This window comes from Ostrea edulis, chromosome 2 (assembly GCF_947568905.1).
Source record: "Ostrea edulis chromosome 2, xbOstEdul1.1, whole genome shotgun sequence".
In the NCBI taxonomy this organism is placed as follows: Eukaryota; Metazoa; Mollusca; class Bivalvia; order Ostreida; family Ostreidae; genus Ostrea; species Ostrea edulis.
Window position 1 is genome coordinate 74,329,161 of NC_079165.1, and position 22,078 is coordinate 74,351,238.

The window sequence follows — 22,078 nt, forward strand, 5'->3', positions numbered from 1 at the left end:
CACCAAAAGCAAAAAGGTCACTGTCCAAAGCATGTGAAGGGACACCATCCAAGAAGATAGAGTCACTGGTTAGCACAATGTGGAAAAAAGAAGTCATTACCTCTGAAATTTCAGAACTCAGACGAAAAATTTGTGAGCAGATTCACCTACTACCACTGAATTCCAATGAAGACACAATAAGAGTGCTTTCCCTATACTTCACCCCACCCCAGTTGGCCATCCTTTCAAGTGCCATAAACCATGTGCCTGCTAACTTCTTAAACAGCATAATGTTGATTTTAAATATATGCATGGCATCTCCCTTTTTTAAGGATATTCCTCCTGCGACCTTAAATCATGTAATACCAGTTCTGAAGAATTGCGAGAACTACATCCAGTTTTGGAGGGAGAACCCACAAGACATTTCCGGAATTTTATGGCAGGCTTCTAAAGACTGGAAGGAACCTTATCTAAAATTTGTAAACCCACCTGTTCAACAGTGTGTTGAATGTGGTGAAACTTTATATCCATATTCCCGAATTTGTGTGACATTTTACAGTCTTGGTGGACCTATTCCTGGCCAGCGAGGCATTTCAAAATGCAAAAAATGCAGAATTTATTACCATTTAACTGGTTATGTAGTTCCTAATCGAGGGAAAATGTTTTATGTTGAGCCCATAACATGTGACTGGAAATGTGCCAGTAATAAAGTCTTCTTCCATAAAGATCTGCATGAATTTATGTGCGAGTCCAGGTATATAGCATCATGCATGAGTCCATTACTTACATACCATATTTATGTTTCCCAAACTTGTTTTACTCTGTTCCTTAGTATTAGGGACAATTGGAAAATTTTAAAATCACAGTCATTTTCTTATAAATGATGCAAACATTATGGAATTCAAGCTGTAGGTATGTCTTGCAAATGAGGTTTTAGTGACATAATCATATGCCCAGTAATAGTCATGTGTGGATTTTCTTTCTGTTCCCAACTGCGTAGTAAATCAATATTTGTTGAAATTATATATACCGTGTATATATGTATATATATATATATATATATATATATATATATATATATATATATATATACATATATATATCTCATGGATAATTGATTGCGCCAATCATATCAATTTGTCTTGGAACAAAATCTTTTGAAGCCAACAGAGTATCATTTGATAAGTGGGTGCAGAGTTGATAAAAAGTTCCTATTTTTTCATTCACAGCAATCATGCCTTTGTATCACACCAAGCTTTTGCAGAAATATACAATTGTGTATACTCAGACAGTCACCCGGACACAGCACAATTCTATGCGTGGAAGGACCAAATGATGTCAGCAGGAGTTGGGTCAGAATACAAGGGTATGTATGAAAATCATTCCCAGTGCAACTTTATTAGTTAAGAAGCAGGTTACCTTATTCTGTGGGGATCTGGGTTACATTATTGATCATTACCCCTTGCTTGCTTACTGGGGCAGTCCTTTGTATAAGGCAGCAGGTGTGACACAATAAAGATCCCTTCCTGATCAAAGACTAGCTGTTAGCATTGATCATAATAAGGCCTGAATTAATTTGCAGCCCTTTATGATTTACGAATTGACGTTCAACAAGATACAATCAATCAATCAACAATTTGAAATGCAGAAAAAGAATTTATTATAGTTATTTTATGCTTAAAAATAAAGGTAGGTCAATAAATAAAAATACCCTCAATGGTGGCATTATTAAATATACCTGTTTATTGTATTGATAAATATCAATTTATTTTTACTGTTACGTTACGTAGAGATTGCAGAACTCATTCCTTGCACACAGGAAGACAATGTCAATGATACCCTGAACAGCGATGAGGGTGATATTACAATTGAAGAAACACAGTCACTTCAAGGTAACATACTGTACAAATAATAAAAAATCAAGATATGCACCCAGGGGTGCATGAGCCGAGTTGCATGGGATACATTGTAAAGTCAGGAATGATGTGGCATATTTATATAATTGTGAAGAACTAATTGTTGGATATAATGTAATAAATTCTTGTGAATACATCTTTAAAAGGAGTTTGGAAATGGGCATCTTTCATTGTTGTATATTACCTCTTCTAATACTCCTATATGAATGCCAATTAAGTCATCAATGAATTTTAAATACAAGTAAATGAATTGGTGTTGTATCTCCAGGAGTTTAAAATCCTCTTGATTAGAAAACAATAGGAACTGTTGCAGAAGAAAATTTTATAACCGCTAATCAAAGCTGAAAACTCGTACACCCTGATTATATTACAATAGGAATTGTTTGAAGTTCTAGTTATGAATACAAGTTTTAATATCTTTCGAGTTATCCTCCTGAAACCAATTTCTTTTCTTAATTCTAAACCTATTTTCTAAAAACAAAAAAATAAATAGGGGTCTTCCTTACCTGATACATAACAATATCTTTAAGTATCATTTGATTAGGATTTAAACTTTCTTAGTTATCACCCGGAAACCAAATTTTTCTGAAATTTTCATTCTATTTTCGGTCACTGTGACCTTGACCTATGACCATTTTTCTCCTAAATTAATAGGGGTCTTCCTTACCTGATACCCAACAATATATCAAAGTTTCATTTGATTGCATTGTAAACTTTTCGAGTTATCATCCGGAAACCAATTGTTGACGCCCAGCCCCCCCCCTTCTACTCACCAAACCAATAGCCGAGTTCTACTTCGTTGCAACTCGGCTAAAAATGTGCTTCATACTTCAATCATGTAGTATTAATGCAGATATGGAGTTACCCTTACTACAAATTCATTACATGTTTTGCATTAGTAGCTTCTGTGGCTGAGGACCACTCAACTGGACTAAGTCTCCAGGTAACCATGACAAGGAAAAATGCTGCTGCTGCATATTTTAATGGAGAGATAGCAAATGAAGTCAGAGAAAGAGGGCTGTTTGATATTTATATCACAAAGAATAAGACAAGAGAAGGTACCTATTGGTAGTGGTGTTTCAATCATCGATTATAATCGAAAATCAATCGATTGTTGGCAATTTGTAATTTAAGCGCTTGATTATGAAATTTTTTATTTCAATTAATCAGCTTTTAGATTTTGTTTTCTCAACGACTGTAGTTTTTGAAGAATATTCCTATCGTGACCTATCTAGTACACCAAAAGTTTTGTTTATCGTAATAGGGCGGCGCACTCGAAAACGAAAGTATTCATACCTGTACGGGGAGTAACTTGATCCGATACTGAAATAGACGTACTTTGATTCAGGCATGTAAACGAAGCACAATTATCAAAGAGAATCTTGATACTAGCAAAGCCAAGTGTGAATTACACAGATAAAAACCGCTTTCAAAGGCCACTGTTACTCCGCACGTGTGTATCGTGTTTTCAGTTGGTGACAATAAAAATTAATCTCTTATAATTTATCTGTTTTAATTTTTGTTTTTAAGAAAATGAATTTCTTTCCTCATTTTGCTTTGCTGAACGTTAGGCCCTAATTATATTTTAATTAAGCTGGGTCATCGTCAGTTAATGACATTTAACTTTGATATACGGCCGTAACTGAAGCAAACGATTTCTGTTTTTTGGCGATTTTTATATATGTAATTAAAAGAATAAAAGAAATACACACAAAATATTCACTTACACTCTCTCAGCTATAGAAACAACAAATTTAAACGTAGAAAATATTTCTTTACACTTTTTCAGTACATATGTAAAATTAATATAGAATTTTTCTATGTCCAATTATAATCGATAATTAGTTAAAGTAAACCAATCATCGATTATGAAATTCTCAACGATTCCCATCACTACCTATTGGTGAAATCAATGTCATTCATTGCCTTTATCTTTAATGTGAATGATCTTAAAATACTTTTCAAATATTTGAAATCTTAATAGACTTGGGATTTCTTGTGTAATTCCCAAATTCTAACTTACAAAGAAATATAAATCATACTTGCAGTACATCTAAGAATTACAACATCAACGAAACATTGAATGAAATGTAACCTTTTAGGTTTAATGCAAAAGTTCAAACTCTACATTTCTGTACGGTACGGTTGCATTACAATTAAACATATCTGAATAGAATATGTATTGTTGTAGATATTAGTACACATGTGAATTATTTGTTCTAGCCTTGCACCAGTGTTAGAAAATTAGAATTTGCAAAAACAATACAGGCATATGCTGTTGGATTATTTTGGGCATTTTCATTGCATTTTGACCTTAAACTTACAATCACCTGTACCGTAAATCCTTTTGCGTAAAGATTGTTCTTCCAAAAAAGGTATGCCAAGTGCAATGCAAGTTCAGTTTGCTTGGTAATTATAATTTAACAAGGTTGAGAGTGAAAAATTGTCAAGGAAATGCTAAATAATTGCTATTAAAATTAAAACAGCAGCCTCACATGTTATTTTCATTGCAGATTTGATGAAGCAGATAGACAGCATTCGAAAAGAGGAATTATATGAACACAGGGAGGAAGATTGTTCACCTCTATGCAAAAGCAAGGGATGCAGCAATCTCCGTGTGATTGACAGTTGCTGGAAGGTACATTTATCTGAATAGCCTAATGTCAACAAGTTTACAATTAAAAATCAGGCATCTTAATAAAAATTGAAAGATGAACATTGATCACCTGTGCTGGCTTTTCATTCAAATTTTAATAAAATTATATAGTTTTCTATCATAAAAACTAGCTGCAATAATTATTCTGACGTTTTTGGCCTCTCCCTAAAAAAAAAAAATCAAAGGGCTACATTATTGCAGCTAATAACTTATTTTAACGTAAATCATATCGATGTTCTGACTAATAGCGTGTGCGACATCAACGGAAAACAGTGTCGCTACTAACACAATGGTATGTTATAGAAGTAATTACTAAAAAAAAAAACTGCTGTTGAATGAAAAACAATTTTCACAGAGTAGACTAGTATATACATTGTCAAGATACATCGGTCAAATTTTCAGATGGGTTTTTCTAGTGAGAAAAAGTGTTTGTAAACCCGCGACCCACGTAAAAACCACAGGGTAATGGTCTGAACATATTTGATTTCACTGAGGATGCTTACATGTGCATTGGAAAACTTGTGACTGTATCTATTTGAATTTTAAAATTGCAGAGAGTAACTTGATTGAAAAAGGATAGAAATTTTCTAGAAGCCATTGCCAATACATTGCTATATTTGTTGTCCAGGTATGCATGTGCCACTGCATGTTTGCTGTTCCCATGGAAGTTGGGGGCTATCCATTGCTAACCTTTCCCAATGTGTGCACATTGGAACCGAAACACGAGTCTGTGTTTTGCAAAGAACATTTCAACCTGCTAGAAAGACACAACATTCCAACAAAAAAAGAAGATTTCCTCAAGTTCTTAGGATGTGCAGGTATTATAGTATTTTCATATCGCTAATTAAGAGGGTGTCCATTATGATATCAGGCAGAGCTCGGCACATGCTATCTCTCAGATTTTCATGAAACTTTGTGCACAGGTTCCTACTGACCCCAATATGAAATTTGCCAAATAAAAAGTTTCTATCATGTTTAGTTTGGGTTCAACATGGAAAAACAACTTTGAGATAATTTTCGGTGCAAAAAGGTCACGAAATATTGGAAAAAAGTGCTATGTTTGAACAGCTCTAAAATGTCATATAACTAAAAAATAGAGAAAAGCAATATTTTATATGTTAGATATACACTATATGCAATAACTGAGAGGGTTTTTGTGTGTATATTCATCCAATGAATGAATTTATTAATTGTTAAAATTGCACATATTTCACACCAATATATTTTACAAAATAATGATCAAAATATAAGATCTCACAAAACCCAATACAATGTCTCAAAAGAAATAGATTATGTATAACCAGAAACTTGAAGAGGTGTATTTCAAGTTACAAAAATAAATTCAGTGGGAAAAGCAAGGTTTGATGGTGAAAAGTTGAACTGAAATCTCAAAATTTTCAATAAGTGCAAAAAGGTCAACTACTTAAATGATGATTGTTGAACTACATAAATAGAAATAAATATGAAGTAGATATAACAAATCAATGATTAAATGATTAAAATTCATGAAAAATTACTAGAACATATGAACATTCAGAAATAAATTTCATGTCTTTGTATACATTCTATATAATAAAGGCAAAAAAAAAAAAAAAAAAAAAAATGCCTATGTAATTCATTGTATAAAATTTTACAATGTTGATTTTTAGAGGTCATTTCTGACACAGGATTTGAGATAATAGTCAATTAATTAACACGCATATATGAAGTTAAAATTATCAGTATATCAAATTTTAATAAATTGCCTATCATGAAGAATCTAAATTCATTCACTCACATTACAAACTTGACATTGGCAGATCCCGAGGGGGTTGGGGCGGAGGGGTAGAAAACACCCTCTCCTTTTCTCTGGGACATCTAGATAGTTATTTAGCATTAACCAGAAATTTTTTTACTCTCTTGTAAAGCATTTCCCTTTGCATTCATGAAATAACATGCCATATTCCATTTTCTGCCTACATCAGATTGGCAGACTTGCTTTAATGCATGTTTACTCTGATGCTGAAATATATATTGACCACTTCCAGATACACAAAATGTTTGTTGAATTTTACCCAGTGACAGAAAATGTTCATAAAGTATCTTCAACTGATGCATAAAAGGTTACATGTAACTAGCAATCAATAACAAACATATTTACTTGATCAATTCATCGGATATGACCTAATGCAGATTTTAGATCATTTTTCTGGAACCCCCCCCCCTTCAAATCACTGTCTCTGTCTCTGTTTAACAAATGACAATAAACAAATCATGTCTTAATGCCTGGTACTTAGTAGCATGGTTTGCAAAGTAAGAGCTAGTGCATATTTCTGACATTTGTTACAAACAACCTTTTCCCCTAGAAATTATGAAAATTGGCACTGAATTTATATTGATACATGTATATTAACAATTGATACATTTCACAGTATGGAATCTTATTTTGCCACCCCACCACTCTGTTCTAATTTATGTCTAATGCCATAGCAGTGTTTCTTTTGAATATTGGTTCACAAACAGGAATAAAATTTGTCACTTCAAAAATTGAAATGTGCTGCAACCATAGAGTTAAAGTAGTGGTCATCATTTGATTATCTTTGTCAGCTGCAAAGTGTTTCTGTGAAATAACTGTCAACATATCTAGATTGAAGTGGAGCTATGAGTTCTGCAATTCCCCTTATAACTTCACAAGTCTTTTGTCTGTAGTAATTCTGTGTTCTCTCCAAAGCCTCTTCCTATCTTGGACTCAGCTGAGATCTAAATAACAACAGTTGTGTAAATTAATGGAAATAAAATGATGAACATGTTTAAATAGCACTGTAAGCAATGCACTAAGAAAGTCAAGATCATATGTTTGATATAGTCACAAGGTCAAAGGTCATGATATAAAATAAATTCTGGTCATTAGGCATTTCATGTGAAACAAACTAACCCAATACCTTATCCCTCAAGATATAACAGATCTGGTAATAATGAATGTTTTTCAAAAGTAGGTCAACATGGTCAAAGTCAGAAGTTCAAAAGTAAAGCTCTTTTCATTAGTAATCTATAATATGTGAAATATATATCAAAGCCCAATCCAAAGTGGCTGAGAAACTATATATCAATTTAAAGTTTTTGAAAATCATGCTATTTTAAAGACTAAGGTCAGGTACTAAATTAAAAGTCTGGTAATAAAGAATATACATATTTTGTATATCTTTATGTAAAATATCAATATAATAAAATCTGGGTTAAACTTCAAAACCAAGGTCACAATATCAAACAGTATGGTATCAAATGAAAGTTCTTGCCATAAGATATCTAAATACTAAACATAAAAGGCTAGACTACCTTATATATAGTTCAGGAGAATTGCCTACTGTAGGTTATATTTTGTTAAAAGTAGGCCAAGCACAAAAGTGAAAAAAAAAATTGATATCAAAAGAAATGTTTTATTATGCAAGGTGAAGATAACGAACAGTCATCAATCTCATAACTCCTACAATCAATTCAAAATAGATAGTTGGGCAAACACGGACCCCTGGACACACCAGAGGTGGGATCAGGTGCCTAGGAGGAGTAAGCATCCCCTGTTGACCGGTCACACCCGCCGTGAGCCCCATATCCTGATCAGGTAAACGGAGTTATCCGCAATCAAAATCAGTGTGCCAAAATAATAAGGAATAAAAATATGAGAGCCTTATTACTAACATGAGCAAGTTCCAGACAGACATTGCCCCCTGTCCCCCCCCCCCGACTTTAGTCATGGGTGCATAGAAATGAAAAATGAATCAACACAAATTAGGAACATTTGCAGTTTGAAAGGATTTAGTGTGGCCCTGCTAACCTTAAAAAGAATTTGTTTTAATTTCCTGTATATTCCCACATCATACTTTGATCTCCTCCGTACCCTAATTCTTTAGCCTCTTTAGCCTTCAGCTCAGGTGAGCTAAAAAAACAACCAAAAAACTATATATTCATCGATTCAAAAATTAAACCACATTCTGATTTCAAAGCATCACCTCTGACTTATATATATATATATATATATATATATATATATATATATATATATATATATCCAAATTGTGTTTTTAAAAAAAATCACAGTGTCCGGTATACAATATTAAAAGAAATAGAATAAACAGTACACAAAGTTAAAAATTTAACGCAAGCGCTTTCATTTTATAATCCTCAGGATTTTTAATATTTAATTTTTAATATTTTAATATTTAATATTTAATAATTTTTAAGGTTAATTTGAATAAATTTAAGAACATTCTAAACGAATTGGATATCAATTTAAAATTCAAAATGGATTACAGTACATCTTGTATACCATTCCTGGATGTTTCTGTTATCAAAAAGGAGGATAAAATAATTACAGATATTTTTTTTACAAACACACGGACACTCACCAGTATTTACACTTTTCGTCCTCGCATCCAAGACACACAAAACGTGCCATACCTTACAACCTCGCCAGAAGAATATGTACCATCGTTAGCGAAGAACCTACCAGAGAACAACGTTTAGGGGAATTAAATAGTTATTTACAAAAACAGAATTATCCAATCAAACTTATAAACGACGGAATCAAGAAAGCCAGAGAACTCAATAGAGAAAATCTTATCAATAAATCCAAAATCAATCCCACAACAAATTCACACATTTTACCGTTTGTTACAACATACAACCCAAGGAACTCTAATGTTACACCTATCGTTCGGCAACTCAACGACCTACTAAAAACAGATGAAAAAATGGGGAAAATTATGAAGAAATATACTTTTATCAACAGCAAGAGACAACCGAAAAATCTTAGGAGACTGTTATGTAAATCTAATTTTCGGGAAAAGTCCAACAAAATTTTTTTCACCGTTACCAAATGTGACGATCGGCGATGCGGAACGTGCCCATACTTAAGGGAAGGAAGTTCGTTCGAATTTAACAACAAGGAATTTACGGTAAATTCAGATATGACGTGCTCCACCAAAAATTTAATTTATGTTATAACATGTGCTGGCTGTGGAAAACATTATATCGGTGAAACTGGAACTACTCTGCGAACTCGTATACGAGTTCATAAACAACACATTTCAGCACCCGAATACAGAAAAATTAAAGTTAGTGAACATATAGATGTGTGTGGCCACGGACAATTCAGTGTATATCCGTTTTATAAACTGTATACAGAAAATACTATTTCCCGACGAGAAAAAGAAAGACACTTTATTAAGACTTTAAAACCGGCTCTCAATAGCTTACTGTAAAATATGTTTACTGTTATTATCTATGACGTCATAATATGCTTAACGTAAAATCCTTTTCCCTTCATTCGTTTATGACGTCGTTATGTACGTGAAATGTTAGGACGCCTTTATGACGTCAAACCATTTCAAAACTATTTTAAAATGTAACGCCTGAGGATTATAAAATGAAAGCGCTTGCGTTAAATTTTTAATTTTGTGTACTGTGTATTCTATTTCTTTTTAATATATATATATATATATATATATATATATATATATATATATATATATACGAGCTAGTATTTGAAATTATCTAAACAAGAATTGTCTGAAGAGAGTTTAAAACTTGTCGAGTGGGTTAAAATCTTTTATAACAGTCATGAATTAAAAATGCATGTATGTGTTGTGTGTGGCATGGTGACATCACATAAAACTTCAATATGAAGGGTCAAGGTCGTAAGGTAAAAATGTTACTATCATATGACATGAAGGAACACACGTTTCTGAAATATCCAACCCCCATCTCTAACCATTCTTATGTTATTGTCAAAGTTAAAGTTTTTATATTCTACATGTATGTCTGTCAAGTGAGTTAAAACAAAAGGATTGTGACATCATAACATTGGATGCCTTTGGTCAGGATTTGTCTCAAGAAATATACATGTCAAATGTGGAATTAAGCTCATATCTGTAATAGTTCTAAACTTACATAATTTATGAATTATGACAATATGACAAGGTCAGATGTACCATGTTCTGAATTTAAAATCTTTTGATTGAAATAAATAAATATACTCACTGATACAGTCTGATAATTGGCTTGCAGTAGGGGTGATTTGACTATAATTATTTTCCAAATCTGTAATGAAATGGGCGTTGTATTCATTATCGAGCTTTGGTAATTTTATTATATACATGTATGTCACACTAATACACTTTAGTACCTGTGTGCATGCAAATAAATCATCAGATTTTGTGTCATGTTAAACCATCTGAATTTTATAATCCATTCAGTTTAAATTTAGAGAAATTAATGATATACATCAACCTGTAACACACACCCCACCCCCACCCCCACAATGGTTCTTATAGTTGCATAATTACATTATTTTTTTATATTTATTATTCGGTTTTTGTCATATACATACATGTACATATACTACCCTCTCACACTGATTCATTCATCCTTTAATAGTGATTAAATCTAGGAACCCAAAAAAAAAAACACATGTGAAAAGTAGCTAGTAAAAAAAAATCAGTCAAAAATAATCTGATATAATTTTAATATATATTATTTTTTATGCATGCATGCTGATATGTACATAGCTTGCAGGACAATAAACACTTTTCACCACTTTCATCTTGTTTTTGTGTGATTCTATTGTTTCTTAATTCAATGATTTGTGGATAAACATTGTGTTGTAGTACAGATTTTAAAAATCCCTACATTAACACCCCCCCCCCCCCCCGATTGATTTAATGGGTTTTTTACTGTGGGGATTTATCATTTTAATCATTATTATTTTAAAAAGAATCATTTCATCAAATGAATTGTTTGCATTGACACATCATGAGAACTTGCATCAAAATTGTCTAGCAATCAAAGACAGTTTTCAAAGAAAAATAACAGAGAAAATTCGACATTTATACTTACCACTTCCAACGGGAACAAATATTTCCCTTGAAACATTGAAGTTTACTGCTCTGTCTACTTTACACTTTCCTTTGTGTAGTAGATAACAATATTTGGTGGTGGTTGCCTCCAGTAAATCCCCAAAGAATCGCAATGACCTCGGCATACTAGTAAGCATCTGCACCGTGCACGATAGTTTAAACAGTTAAACTTTTACGTCGAATTCGAAGTACCCCGATCTGTACAGCAGGGGGTCAATCTCGGTTGAATATTACACGCAGTTCCAACTTTAAAATATCTTGAATATCCACTTATGTCTTTTGAACAATTATTAAGGATTGACAAGTCCCTAAAATAAGGACCACTCCTAGAAAAACTTCACGTTTCTAACACTTGTCAGCCATATCTGTTTACCCACGAAACTTTGATAAGGTCCGGGCTGAATATTTATTTTTCACCATCAAATTAAAAAAAAAATTAATTCCACGTTTACACTTGATAAAAAAAATCGAGATAAGTGAAAAATGTTCTAAATAAATACTGTTTTCTTCGAAAATTACAATTTATGCAAGTTTCGGATCATTTTACATTTTTTACGCCAAGGGAGGTAACTCAAATTACTGGCTTTTTGGCTACTTCTGTCAGTAAATGCTCAACAACAGCATTGTTTCCCAGCAATTTTATTGTTTCATCTTAATTATTAAGGAATTTCCTTCAAATATTGTTTATACTTTCTGGACAAATTTTATTGTATTGGGTATTATTTAACTTTACAAAATGATCATTTTCTATAGATTATATAGTGTCCTCGAATTTATGAAATAGGCCAAGTTTTGGCATCTAACAATGTTTCTTGTGAAATTCACTTTACATACGATAAAATTGGCGTATGACCTTAACTTTTATTGGGTATGAATAAAATTTTGAGGAATTGCATGTGCCAGCCGTATTATAGCTACTGCCTGATATCTCCGTGGACGGCCTCTTAATAATATAGACACTTATTATATACTTTCAATTTCATCTCTTCTTTTTTCTTTAAAAGTTTGCGGGCATATATCACACGATATATGCCCGGAAACATTTTTGCCCGCACACATTACGTCACAATCAAATTTCTACGCCATTAAATTTCAAATTTTTCGTGTTTTTCATCTTTTACTCAGTTAAACCGATAAAGTTATTGTTAAAAATAAAATTATTGTTAGTTCCTAAATGAAATTGAAAGTATATAATAAAAAGGTTATAGACTTTGTATGGGAAATATGACGACCTCGTTTTTTGTCGCGAACGGACCTCGCAAGCTCGGTCCGTCTACGCGCCAAAAAACTCGGTCGTCATATTTTCCCATACAAAGTCTATAACCTATAAATATGTTATACGACCCGAGTTTAATACTACCCAACGTGGGAAGACCGTAATACATGTCATATTTCTGCAATCGGACCATCTAGGCAATTAAAAAAAATCTATCTTTGTTAGCCAAAACCATTCACCTACGTAGAGCACAGTGGGCCCAAAACCTATGGCTAGTGGAGATGAATTTAATTCCCGTATTCGGGTATTATAGCTGACCAAAAACTAGTAGCTTTCATTCAGACGACGGATAAGATTGCGAGTCACTGGTTATTCTGTTTACTTCGTGATATTTCCATGCGTTATAAAATCTTGGGTTGCACTATATGTGCAGTTTTACAAATTGTCGTACCCCCCCCCCCCTGCTTTACACGGTACACTGCTATATATCAAATTGCCATTACAGGAAATGCATACCTTGTGATAGTTCATGATCATTCTCTTATTTGGTGAATTTGTGCTGCACGCGCTGTGAAACAATGTACCGACGAGTGGTGGGAATAACGCAGGTGTTTGTGTTGTACGGGATGTTTAAAATTTGGGCATGTTTGTTGTGCTCTCTCTCTCTCTCTCTCTCTCTCTCTCTCTCTCTCTCTCTCTCTCTCTCTGCTATTTTTTTTTTTAGAAAAGATTATCCTTCAAATGAAATCTTTGAATGTAATTTTGGAAGAAATCCTATAAACTATTCATGGAATTCTAATAAATGTTTCACAGGAAGTATCAATGCACTATTTGCATTTATGTGTAGATTTCCTAACTTGCGATGCATTCTTGCGAAGACCAGGGAACATAAAGTGGCAAGAAATGAAATATACAGCACTCGTGATGTTCATCACTGGGTGTTTAAGAAGCTTTTCGCCGCGCACGAATGTACGGAAGCCGATAGGTGCCAGGGTAAATAGAATTAATATATATCTAACTGGCGGCCGCCACTTAAAATAATACATTGCCAATTGCAAAAACAGTGTAATTCGTATCGCTGAGTGATTATTTTTGGAAAGATTTAGTACGCAAACACGCATCATCGTTTTTTAAAGTGTATAGGGACAGTCGGGAATTGTCTTCTACAATTATTGTTGACAAGCAGAAAAGGAACCTAAAATGTCTCTTTTGTCCAAACTTCGTACTCATAATTTGGAGGAAGGGAGCTCCGTTCATCCTTCAATTGATCAGTTCATTCATTATTACATTTTTATCATCCATTACTACCACCAGAAGAGTGGAGTGGGGGCCAATCCGCCAATTAATCTTATTTCACATGTGAAAATAATTCAGTTTGCATGAGAAAATAATAGAAATAGAACGTTGTCAAAAAATGGAGGGTCAGCCCCGTGGTTTTACGTTTTTAACAGTACAAGCAAAAAACAATAATTTAATGCTCATAATTGTATATATATATATATATATATATATATATATATATATATATAGAAAGCACAGATAATTTCACTTGTTTGGGATACCCACTTCCGCCCCTACCCGGAGTTGAACTCACGACCTGCGGAACCAAATCTCCTAACAGCATGCAACCAGCGCGCTAGACCGCTCGACCATCTAGGCAAGTCAATAAACTTGCTTTCGATGTCGATGGAATTCTCGCCACGCTGTCACACGCTACACGGTCATTGAGAATGGAAATGGGATACAGTTATTTAACGTACACTTAAGAGGATCATACATGATACACATTTAAATTGAGTGGCGGCCGCCATATAAATTAAGCCGCCAGTTACTATACCCTGGCACCTATCGGCTTCCGTACGAATGGATATATTTTTCAGCACGTACAATTTAAAGCGCATGTGTTGAAATTTATTTTAATTAATGTTTATTATATATATGATATACATTATACACATATAGTTTAACAGTCTTCTTCATAACTTAGAGCGCTGCTAGTTCTTGCAATTTTTTTTTTTTTGCGATAGTAATACACATGATACATGCATAAGAAATGGGGACAGTTTTTTGGTGTTTTCTTTTTTGTAAATCGGCTTCCATATACACATGTACAGCGTTTTCTTGAAATGTTAACGGTACAAATATGCTTTAATGAGTATACGGGTCACATGCGTGGTTGAATTGAATTTTACATTTTAAAAAAATTCTGGCCGAGATGTACTCAGCTAGATGGATTATAAAGTTGGACTAATAATTATGTTTCTCTTCATTCATGCGTTGCTTGAAAAAGGGGAGGCGTTATCGGATAGACTGTGTACTTTATGTTCTTCAGATAGTGTAGTTCAAGATGAATGTCACTTTTTACTTCATTGTTCCTCTTTTTAAAATCTTAGAGTAATCTTGTTTACCAGTATCAGATTTAACCCCACTGTGGTCAATATGCCAGATTTAGACAAAACGAAATTTCTATTATTAAATTTTCCAAGACAAACTGCAAAATTCCTGTTCTCAGCATACACCTACAGGCAGTCTAGCATATACCATAATAGTAAAAGTCATACGTAATATATGTACCACTGTATTTATTATTTAATGGGGGGGGGTTCTGTTAAAAGTGACATATAGGCCCGATGGGCCGGGCGTTTAAATTTCTATTATTCTGTTTAATATATATTTCAATTCTGTAATGTATAAAACACATGTCACTATAATAAATCATTTACTTACTTACTTTATTCCTCCTTGAAAGAGTACATTAGAAGTGCATATACTGCAATAATGACGAATACAAATATGAAGATGTACATGTACACGAATAAAAAAAGAAAGAAAATATGATGTACAAGGAACTTTGTGTAGTGCTAACTTTAACTTCAGATTGCATGCTTCTGTTATATATGGCCAATAACTTTTATTAAATAATTCCCACACATGTGGTTGTTGTTTTTCATCCTGTTCTGATAATGGATAGATTCAATGGGGCTTTAGCTAACATATCAAGTGGATTGGAAATCAACTTTGAAATTGGAATTTCAAGCCAACGTTTTCTAGAGAGTCCGTGCGGAAAATGTTCTCACTCCTGCATGCGCTTCGATAAGCTCAAATCTTTTCAATCAATGCCATGCATGGTTGAATTAAATTTTAAAAAGTTGATCTTGCATAAATATTTTGCGCCTAAAGTGGAAGCTAAATATTGATTGAAATCAGAAAATGTAGTTTTCGCGGGCCTATTGTCCGATCATTTAGCGGCAAAACATCTGACATTTCACAATAAACCAAACTGTATGTATTTGTCTTCATTTTCATGGTCTACAGTTCACCCAAAATCTGCTGCTGACATCCGACATGTGGATGATAAGCTACTAGAATTTGCAACACATTTATATAACTGTGATTCTTCTGGAAGAAGACTTGGATTATCAGCTTTGCATTACCAAGGTATGTATTTCAAGACAAGATATTTAATTTCATAATAAGGCTTAAGACAGCTTTAAAGTTGCTAGTCTCCTAACAGAAACTGTTACAAAAGAATTTCTTTTATAATCATACTTCTCAATATCTGAGGAGTAATTCCTGTGAATGTCTCATTTGTTCCACCCATCTATATACATGTATATGCTAGCTATACAATCATCCTAGAAATGTTTCAATATTGCTGAATGATTTCTTTTTGGTGTTTGAGATATTCAGAAAGAACTTGTGACCCCTCTCTGCCCATACTTAAGAACCTTTAAAACCCAAATCCCATATGTTACTTATAGGAACAGATGAAATAGTATCCAATATGAACATTAACATGTGGGAGGAGAACTCTGTGGCAGCTGAACTATGCAACAAGGATACTGGTGAAAAAGCACGATTACGCAGATGTCCAGGGGGGGGCATTTCGTGTGTGTTACTGGAGGAGGACACATATCATATTTTGATCCCATTTTCAAGTGAGTATTTCTCCCTTATGATATTGTGGAATTAAATCATGAACAAGACTGATTAATTGGGTTATTACAATGTGAAATACAGAATATTGTCAATTTTATACTGTTCCATGGAGTTTGAACCAATTATTGAATTCATAAATTAAATGTTCTTCTACTTTAGATCTGAGAGTCCCTCACATATCTTCATGCAAGTTGTACGACTCATGTATCTTGAATTAAAAGATGTTCCTGAGGAGGACTTGGGGGAAGCCATAAAGAACTACGTTCTCTGTTATATATAGCAATTATCATATGACAGTTCACTTCTTGTTTTGACAATAATCTGGAGTGAAAGGAAGCCAACCATATGCATATAATTCTGCCATCAGATTTTGTTTTGACGATCATTAATATGTAGTATACTAAACCAAATGATCATAAAGCTTATTCTTATTTTATCTCAATGCAAAATATTTCTTTTTAAAAATCAAAATATTTTACAATAAATATGATAAAAGGAATAACAATTTTATAATTATTATCAGAATCTCATAGAAAATATAAATTTTGCATATATATTTTCTTAAACTTTACAAAAAGAACAGATATGTTTTTAAAATATATAAAAAATCAATACTTTTTATTTTCTTATAAACTGTGGCTTTTTGTGCTGTGACATTTTGTCCTACTTTCATAAATTTCTTATTGTGACTTTTTGTCCATGGTCATTTTGTCCGTGACTTTTTGTCTGTGACTTTCTGTCCTGTGACTTTCTGTCCTACATTCATTTTAGAAATGTGCCATTACAATAGTTTGTAACTTTAACTATAGTCACTGATAAAATCAAGTTTAAATGTTATCACTCAATACCTACACTTAGCTGTATATATCTGTGATACCTACACTTAATTACCTGTATAAGAATTACTTATAATGTATTTATCAAAATAAAGATTTTGGTTCAATTGAATATAATACATTATATAGAAATCAATTTCTGAACGGGAAGACAATAATGTAATTTTACTTCATTCAAAGCCTCTGGATAGGTTTTCTAACTTGAAAATATTAATCACAAAAGTTTATAAACCATATTTTTTTCTCTCCTTGGAATAATAAATCACAATTTCTAACAAGAATTGTCTACACAAAAAAGAGAGTTAGTATTTCACACCCCTCCCAACCCCACTTGACACCTTTGTATACCTTTTAGTCCATGCACCCACAGGAAGGAAGCCATGTTTTATAGTTGTTTTCACTGTGATCAAGTGGAGGGGTTCTACCCCAGCTGAAACACTGTCTCATGATGCCTCCAGAGACCCATAACCATACCCATTTGTTTTTACTACAATCAAGTGGAGGGGTTCTACCTCAGCTGAAACACTGTCTCATGATACCTCCAGAGACCCATAGCCAGACCTGTTGTTTTTACTACAATCAAGTGGAGGGGTGCTACCCCAGCTAAAACACCATATCATGGTACCTCCAGATACCCATAGCCAGACCTGTTGTTTTTACTACAATAAAGTATATTGGTTATTCAGTCTACAAAATCAGAGTGTCAAGGGGGTCCCAAACCCTAAGTGCCAGCCCTGCCATACACACTGGTAAAGCATAAAAACCAAACAACTTTAGCATTTCTCATCACTTTTATGAAGACACCGAATACAGTAAGTCACCAATTTCAATAGCTTATAATTTTTGTAACCTTTGATATGAATTGTTGTGCAACTATACCAAATGACCTAATAGTTTTCATCTTACTTTACTGCCTGTTACTGTTCAAGATAACTTGTAATTCCAGTTGTAATCATTTCTGCAAATTAATCGGGAGATTAATTGTTGTGAAATAATTTCAATTAATTTATATTTATCAAAACAGTACGAACCAAGTGAGATAGTAGTGGTGATTAGTTTAAATTCTGGGTCTAGGGAATAAAACATTATTCATGGTATGTGTGTATCAGATCAAACAATGTTTTTCTGCTATTAGATTTTAAATTATTATTACATGTATGTATGTCCAGTTGCACTGTTTCTCCTCCATTCTGAATTTCTTATGTGCACTAGGTTTGGATTTCATGGCCAAAACTGTCAGTTATTACATGTGTAAAAAAAATAGAAATTTTTAACTTTTTGATAACTGGTAAGCAGTAAATGTATTATGGCCGAAAGCCGTAAGTCCCGGAGATTTCGAGATTTCACAATTTGCAGAGGTTACTCTTTGTAACCTAGGTACACACAAAAAATAAACTTTTTCTGAGAATTCTTCTACAAAAGTACCAAACCAGAGTTTTCATCTGCTAAAAAGCGGTAAATCTAGTAGTATAACTCAGCCTGTACGTTTTATAAATGTCGGAATCCAAACAAGGTCGAAGACACTGACCGATTTCCACAGTCCCTTTGTAAAAACTGGGTTCTAAGTAATCCTATTGTTTAATATATTTTTTTTCTTAATTCATTTAAAGAGGGAATCTTAGAATGAAGTGGAATTAGTCTTCAATATGATTAAATTACAGTATTTACCAATCCTCATATTTCTGGGAATATTATTATGTCTACCGGTTTCTATGCATAATGAATGTGACAATGTTCTATAACGAGTAATAAGCTGCTTACTATACGAGTCTATTGGTTTTGTTAGATAATATTGTACACAAACATTGTCAACTAGGTGCCGGTATAGCATACACTTTGATGAACTTTCAAAACTATACATTATCTTTTGTCTGTATATATCTAACATTTTGTGTTCGATAATTTTATAAATATTTTGGTTCCTAATGTGGTCCCACAAGAATTAGACCATTCTTTTCTTTTTATATTAGCTAACCAGTTATCATTATAAATCTTTAATTTTCTCTTAATACATAAAGGTAATCTTCCTAATTCGCAGTAAACCATATTGTCACATGTCTTAATTTCTATTTACACCCAGGACATTCTTGCAAACATCAATGTGTACTTTCTCAACACCTGGGGCTTTATGGAATCCCCATTATTTCAGATCCATAGGATAATACGCTACTAACATATATGTCAAAAACGGAACATTTAGTTTCTACATTAAGACAATGATTTTTAAGACTATTATTGATTGCAAACAATGTTTTTCTACCTTGCTCAGCAGCATACCTAATGCGTTTTCAAAAATGTCCCGTTGTAACACATAAGCATTCCTAAATAATTAAATTCATTTACAATATCTAAAAGAACATCATCATAATACCATTTTTTTGTGGTCGTCAACTTTACTACCATTTCTAAGTATCATTATTTTTGTTTTATGCACATTAACACTCAAATCCCATTCTTTCGTGGAATGGCAAATAAAACTTCAAATTACTCGCCCTTGATTACAGGTGGCGCACGATCCGTTAACGTCCAAGGCATTTCTAACCTCAAGTTAAGGTAGCTCCATCCTCATGTGACTTATCAATATTAATGGTTAAAAGTGGAAAAACTTTATTAATTTCCACTCTATATAGTTTAATTTAATTAATAACCAAAGAAAATGTATATGTTGCGACCTTTACATCACTTAACAAATGTAGTACACTTTTCAATTTGAAGGTCATTGTTCATACTTCAGATTGAAATCGAAGTTACAAGTGAATATTGAAAAACGCTTTTATTATATACACACCATTGTCTATATGATAGTGAAATTTGTAATTTACTTCACTTGGATAAATTTATAGCTTTATGAATTTGCATTTAATTTTGATAAAAGTAGATATGATTCAAATTTTATTTCTAAAAAATTCAGAATCTTGAGATGCATTTTTCTTCTGGTTTGCGTCAACAGTTAAAATAGGCTAGGACTGGTATTCGTTTCTTTGACGTATTGGACTGTACTTCCGTGGGTCAGTTGATAAACATGACATAACAACATAACTATGATAATGCAAACTTTGATAAGAGATGAAAGTTTGACAATTTCATCTCATATTTTGATTAATTTCATACGTATTGACTATTGAAGAATCCAGACTCGTTTTCCCTGAAATTCAAACAATATTTTACAACACTTTTTGAATTATAACAAAATTAACAATGAAAGTAAAGTGTTGAAATTAATTTACAATGCAGTCATCAAAAACGAAAACAAGACCTAAGAATATTCACTGCCTTATAGTTACAGTCTGATTATAGCCACCCCTCCATTACAGTCGTGTCGTCGTACCGAGTGACGACGGAGGGGGGTGGGGAGTGGGGTGCTATTAGCAATCGCGTTCATTCATATTTTGACGACCTTGGTTAACTCTAAAATTAATTTTTAAATGACATATGAAATATATTTTTGTACCATACTTGGTTTATATATTGAGGACTCAAATTTCCCCTGTTCTATTATAGATCTAGTCTAAAATGAGGGGGGGGTGGGGGTTCATGGAATTATAAGATCATTGATGACTGTATCACGAAGGAAAAATAAAATTTCAGCATAAAACATTCATGAAAGATATTACGATCTACAGAGCAAATGTTTAATCCCCCGTAAATACTATCTGCAACGAAGTCGTCATCTGATATCATATCTGTGAAGTTGGACTGAACTGAAGACTGAAGTTTATAGCGCACGGCGCTGAGTGGAACTTAAAACGATCGTTGTCGCTGTCACATTTGATGACAATGAACCAATTGATTTTTTTTAAAAGCTTCATATCTTGGGAATTCTACCCCCGCTCCTTGTTTACACAACAAAAACCTTACACTCTCTTATAAATCTTATATACACTGGAAGTCAACAAGGACGTAAACGAGTCTTGCGCCACCTATGTTTGAAATAGGGCAAACAACTGACACATATTCGCAATTAGATAAAGTATTTAACATCCTTTGTAAGCCAGCAGCGCTCTCAGACAACAAAACCATATCAGCGTACATCAATACTCGGGCAATCTTCTCGTATAAAGCTATTTTCAATATCGTTAAAGGGATTGATTCACGATTTTCCCTAAAATTTTGTTTTTCACTTTTAATGATCAAAAACTACTGTCTAATAAGTTTAAAAGTTTTCGCATAAAAATTAAGGTTATACATTATCACAGAAGCTCATTTTAGAGAGTTTATTATTTGTTTTGTAAACAAAGATTGTGGTATATCATTGTTTACGAAATTTTCAAAAGAAATGGATATTGATCAAAGTTTATCATATCTTTCACATTTCAACCATTCTTTGGGTAAAATGTGTCATCTAAAAGTTAAAATTTGATGTGACTCTGCAGATGCTTTATATTACAAAATTATTGTTTCACTGGTTTGTTTGTATACATTAAAAGACTCCAGTCTTTGTTTACATAACACAGATTTAAGGCTAAAATATTGCTTTTATTCTTGCATTCAGAAAGTCAAAATTTTGGCTCTCAACATTAAATGAGTCATATTTTTAATGTTTTAACATCAAAAATGAAAATTATTTTTCTCAAAAATCGTGAACCAGTCAATGAGAAAAGTATTGGTGATAGAACTTCACCTTGCATAAGGCCCACTTCATTACA

The 22,078-nt window shown here is 33.0% G+C and overlaps 1 long non-coding RNA gene and 1 pseudogene across 1 annotated transcript; one reads left to right on the plus strand and one right to left on the minus strand.

The window, feature by feature from the left end:
* Positions 1-293: 293 nt before the first annotated feature.
* LOC130051497 (uncharacterized) lies at positions 294-16,876 on the plus strand (annotated as a pseudogene).
* Positions 7,068-12,244, minus strand: LOC130051569 (uncharacterized). The gene is made up of 3 exons (XR_008799831.1): positions 11,422-12,244; positions 10,567-10,626; positions 7,068-7,290 (listed from the first exon to the last, which is right to left on the minus strand). It is a non-coding gene; the product is annotated as an uncharacterized LOC130051569 (long non-coding RNA).
* Positions 16,877-22,078: the final 5,202 nt, after the last annotated feature.